The sequence below is a fragment of the Mus caroli genome, unplaced genomic scaffold, assembly GCF_978045245.1.
Source record: "Mus caroli unplaced genomic scaffold, Mus_caroli_1 scaffold_19, whole genome shotgun sequence".
Taxonomy (NCBI): Eukaryota; Metazoa; Chordata; class Mammalia; order Rodentia; family Muridae; genus Mus; species Mus caroli.
Window position 1 is genome coordinate 25,548,447 of NW_028227274.1, and position 6,195 is coordinate 25,554,641.

Below are 6,195 nucleotides of genomic sequence, written 5' to 3' on the forward strand. Positions count from 1 at the left end.
TATAGGTGAAATAACAATATGAATAATCAGTACCCCGCAGAACTCATGTCTCTAGCTGCATATGTAACAAAAGATGGCCTAGTTGGCCATCATTGGGAAGAGAGGCCCCTTGGTCTAGCAAACTTTATATGTCTCAGTACAGGGGAAAGCCAGGCCAAGAATTGGGAGTGAGTAGGTAGGGAAGCAGGGCATGGGGAGGGTATTGGGGACTTTTTGGATAGCATTTGTAATGTAACTGAAGAAAATTTCTAAAAGAAAAGAAAAGAAAAGAAAAGAAAGGAACATTCTCTATCTCTGTTAAATGGTTTATTTAAGTTTTGAGCAGCTCTGTTTGTCCTATTTGGCTTTGATTTTTTGTTTGTTTTGTTTAGTTATTTGTTGTTGTTGTTGTTGTTTTCTAGAACAATCGTTCACTGTGTTGTTGGGAAATGAGTGGTTCATGTTGTTTTTGGTTGGGCCTTTAGTGAAGCTCCTTAGTCCATTTTCTGACATTAAGGAATTGCTTCAATTTTGTTTTAACAAGTTAAGTTTATGAGCCTTATGTCTGCTCCTTCAACATATTTTATATTTTACAGGAAACTTTCTTCATGAATTATTATAGAATTTATCCTTAGGATTTTTTTGTGTACAGTCCTTCCGAGGATGTCCTTATAGAGCTGCATTTTCATTTTCAAAATCAAAAGATTCAGTTAATTTTGTCTAGTAGTTAGATGTGATATTGCTCTGTTTATGGCTGTAGTCAATCTTTGTAAAAAGTTGGTGGAAGATTCATGAACATTTGGTTATCTTTAAAAAATATTCAGCTCGTCCCTGTTGGTCAATCATGTCCCATGCATTTATGGTCATTGTTTGACGTTGTTCTAGGATGGCATCATCCAGCCTAATCTGTAATCCTAATTCAGAATATGGACCCTCACCTAATAGCTGATTATTTCCAATATCAATTTTTCTAGTCCTATTTCTTTGTTCTCCGATTGACGCCTCATCCTACCACTATGTTACTCATTTTAATTGAGGTCAGGTTCTAAGACAGCTGTTATAAAATCTCTCCAATCTTTTGGAATTAGATGATTATGCAAGGCCTTCCTACTAACTATCTGTTTTACATAAGACCAGTATAAGCCATAGTGTTACTACTTCCTTAAATCTTTAAAATCTTGTGTCTCTATAGGTTGTCATCCTAATTCTTGATAACCCTGTGGATTCTCTCATCTCCATTTAATCCCCTTAACAAGGCTGGCAAAATCATTTTAGGTTTTGTAAGAGATTTGGCCTACATTTTGTCAATCTTGTTACATGGTGGACCTCTAAACTTTACATTGGATTCTTTTAAATTTTCTTTATGATTCAAATGATTATCTATTTTTTCCATTGTTTGTAACTTAACAAGATTTTTTTTTTCAGTCCTTACCTCATCTAAGTCTGCCTTCTTTAGATCTCTCTTAAAAGTACATAGGAAATTTTAATTATTATTGAAAAAACTTGTTTTCTGCTAAGTGAAACTAAACCAAAACCATGTGATCCAGATGCATTGTATCATTGGGTTTCTCTCCATTTTGAAAATAGAAATATATTTCTCTCTCTCTCTGAGTGTGTCACTGTCTCTGTGTCTCTGTCTCTGTGTCTCTGTCTCTCTCTCTGTCTCTGTCTCTCTGTCTCTGTCTCTCTGTCTGTCTGTCTCTCTCTCTCTCTCTCTCTCTCTCTCTCTCTCTCTCTCTCTCTCTCTCTCTCTCTCTCTCTCTCTCTCTCTTTTGCATTTACCAAAATTTCAAAGATGTTTTGGGATTTGATTTCTTCTGTCTGTTGTCTCTGGTGATCTTTCTCTGGTTTAGGTAGAAAGCTGGTGTTGTTGGCTGGTTTTGCCCCCTTAGCTTAGTCTGGCAGGCTAATACTCTATCCCTGGTCTAACCTTTCTAACTAGCTGCACTTCAGTATGGTTTCAGGCCTTCACTGCTAGCTGCAAATACCAAGCCCACTTGCTCTGTCATGCTGGGTTTCTGGGGATTCAGTCAGCTCTGACTGGGCTGCTCCTATTCCCAAGGCCACAGTGTTAGCTTTACTTCCTGCCAAGCAGTGCAGTGGCTTCCTGGACAAGCATGCACTGCAATAGAAGTGCTCACTGTGGGGCTGTGCCCTGAGGACTCCTGATCTATATACCGCTCATAGGCCTCTGCTCTCCTCAATGGCTAGTCACTGGCCACAATGCATGTATGAGTGTGTGTTTAGGATGGGTATGTAAGAGGCCTTCATTTCCATCCACTGTTGGCTCCCTAATAAACCCATCCAGGTTTCAGCTGCTCTGCTCACAGATCACCCTGCCTGCCACCACAAAGTAGCGTGCTAATCCATCCTTCCCAGTGGCTTTTCTGGTTCTAAACCTGGATTCTTAGAGCCCATGCATTGGGCATAATTTAAAACGTCTTAGGGTTTTTTTTTTTCACGGCAAATAACAATTCAGAGGATTAATATTATTAATAAATGCCTAGGTCATGTTGCACTGGTTCTCCAACTAATTCTTAATTTTGTAAGTTAAGTACATGAATTCAGCAACATGGCTGATTTCCTCTTGTCAGCTTCTTATGTCCATCTCCTCCACATCCTGGTTACAAACAAACAAACAAACAAGCAAGAACACTTTCCTTCTACCTGACTCTTTTCCAACCCAAAGTACTGTGTTCTGCTCCTGACTTAGCTTATTAGCCACTAGCTTTTTTTTGAGAGATGATGCTTCTACATAGTACTCAGGAGATTTTCCCTACGTACCATCATTATTAAAAATTGTGTCAGATTTCTAATATAATGTATTAAAACAAGAAAAATGTTGTGAAGTGTCAATGGTTCCAATTATTTATATAAAATGTAATAAAATAAACAAAACTTTATGAGAAGAAAAATAAATGAATTAATTAAATAAAAATCACCCTTTAAAACAATGAAACTGAATGAAAATTTCATTTTCTGTTTCCCGTAAGAGAAAATAAAATGCTTATGATATGGATATTTTTCTATTTGATTCATATACAAAATAGCACTAAGTCAGGGGCCGTGTCCATACACTGTCTACAGATATTATTCTAATATGTAACACTTTGGTCAGGTATGCTGTGGTTGGGTTCTTTCTCCTGTGAAAAGCATAGTAGGTTGATAGCCACTTAAGATAGTAGTCTGACATATTCTAGTAAAACTGATGTGCATATCTTCATTTTTCATTGACTATATTTGCATAGAATGTACTGGGTTTCCTTATGGTATTTTAATATCTATATATTACCATATTTTCTTTACACCCACGCTATCCCTCCATTTTCTATACCTCTTACTTGCCTGTGGTTGGGTCTTTTTCTTATCTCAGAAAGAATCCACTCTTCTGCTTTTATGTCACATGTACATACTTACTCTTTTACCTACTTCTTTGAAGACCATAAGATTTTCCTTTTATGATTCACCTTCTTGTATCTCGATGTATACAGACACATGTACACATATATTTGTTTATATACTTAAATATTATATATTTATATTTACATCTATATATGTGAATGTGTGTTTGGTATGCATACATTGAAAACATGTTTACATTTTTATGAGTACATTGGGTCTGTGTAAATGCTAACTAGTGGAGAACATGAGATTGATATTCAATGCCTTCCTTTGTCAGAATTCTTCATGTTCATTAAAGAAGTCTTACACTCAGAGTTTGAAGAAATGGCTTGTCTTTAGAGCCACCTCGATCAAGACATCACTGCCTCTCTCCTGATAACACTGAAATTACAGGAATACCCCCCAAACTACCTCTCTTTTACATGGATTCTGAGGATCTGATCTTCATTATTAAATATTAAATGTTTTAAATAGTGATCCCAGTATCTATATTTAAAAACCTGCATATAAAAGATGATGTGGTATATTTCTTTGACTTTATCTAATTTCACCTTGCATTATGATGCTAGGTCCATCCATATTTCTTCAGGTGACATAATTCTATTCAACTTTATAGCAGAAGACAACTCTCTCAGTGTATGCGTGCGTGCGTGCGTGTGTGTTTTCCCCCTTTTTTATAAATACTTCTGCTGATGGATATCATAGTGTGTTTCATTTTCTGGTTATTGCAAATAGTGTAGAAATATACAGAATATTTAAATATGGAAACTGTGTGTTGTCTTACAGCTTTTTGAACATAAACTTATGAGTTGTATAAGTGAGTTATATGGAAGTTCAATGTTTAGTTTTTTTTGATAAATCTCCACAGTGGTTTCCATAGTGGATGAAGACCTGACCAACTTTTGACCCAGTAGGTGAGTCCTGCCTCACAACATAGGGCCAGCTGTTTTTTAGAACAATTCTTCAAGCATCTTTAATTCTTAGAGTTTTTTCATTGGAAACAGATGCAATATCTATGTAAAACCAAATGGGTGAACAAGAGTGATATATTTATGTGATGAAATATTAAGAAGCAATAAAAATAAATGTCAGCTATACAAGACGACATAGACAGATATTTCAAATGAAAATTTGCATCTGCATGGGCTAGCTGCAACTCTTTGTTCTCTGTGACTTTGTACTTTCTGCTAAGAGATATTTGCTCAGGCCTGAAGTTTCAGATAAAAGTGCTAAGAAAAAAAGGTAAAATCAGAAAGGGGATTGTTCCACAAAGAATTTCTGCTTTCTTTGTTTACCACTGTGTATTGAATAGGAATTCTCATGAATCTGATTTTGGAACTGTGGAAGGTGAGTAACATGTATCTTGTAATTTGAGTGTCTGGTAGTCTTTGCTTATGGATTTTGAAGCTATCAAGAATGAAGGGACACCTTTGGTTCACAATCCAGTACCATATATTTTCTGGAGCAAGGGGCAAATTTTGTAACCAAAAACTAAATAGGTCCTTGAAGTACCTCTATTTGTCTGGCTTCTCGTGGGACCATGGCAAATGCTATCCCTTTGGCAGAGCTATCTTCAGAAGATCATATGCATGATACTTGTCAAAGAACCTGTGATAAGGATCTCTCAATATAACAGAAGTGCTTTTGTGGAAGCTAATTGGTGTTCCAGAAGTGGTGGGAAGCTTATAGGTTCATGACTCAGTTAACTAACTGTAGATCTCACATCCCAAAATTTCCATCATATTTCACATCTCCACAATCAAGTTAAAGGTTCTAAAATAGAAACATTAGAACAAGGGGGTCAAGTAGGCATGATTTGTCCCACACTAGAAATACTGAAACCAACAGCATAAATGGGAACCAAAAACATTACTTCAACTTTTGATTTTACATAATTCTTTTGACAGAGTAGTCAGATAAATATCACAAATTAGCTAGGAAAATTAATTTTGATCCTCTGCAATGTAAATAAAAACATCCAATAAATAAGGAAACCTAATTTTAAAAACAAATTTAAATTTTTAAAAATTATTTTTATTTCAGTTGAATTTAAAAAAAAAAAAGCTACACACCTGGGCTAGAATTTATGCTACTGGACCTCAGGCATTGACAGAAATATTTTAGGTTTCTGATCCCCCTAACTACAGATAACATTATGTTGCCTATTTACCTCAATAATTACCTAATAAAATGTTATTATTCACCTAATTGTTGGTAAGCTTCAAGCCAGTTACCTATTAGTGGTTGCTAATTGTGTCAACTCATATCCTGAAAATATATTTTCAATATGAATTATTGTGACTGCCCTTAAGAGAAGAATTCTTTCAGTGTTTGGATATTTCTTCCTTAATATTAATGTTTATTTGATCTTCATCTTCAAGAAAGAAACAACAGAGGCAGTAATTAAGCTCATTCATGCTCACCAGCATGATATCCTGTAGAGCAGAACACATTTCCTTATAACGTGTTTAATTCTATCAATGAACTTGTTAGAAATTACTAATGCAGTAGGCTGTCATCACTGTCTTTTTGACTGTTCACACACACACACACACACACACACACACCTGTGGCTTCAGTATCAATGTACTCAATCAATCATGAGAGGAAGTTATTTGAAATTAAAAAAAAAAATGTAGTTGGGCTTGGTGGCGCACGCCTTTAATCCCAGCACTCAGGAGGCAGAGGCAGGCGGATTTCTGAGTTCAATGCCAGCCTGGTCTACAAAGTGAGTTCCAGGACAGCCAGGGCTACACAGAGAAACCCTGTCTCGAAAAAAAAAAATGTACCTTTATTGAACATGAACAGACTTCT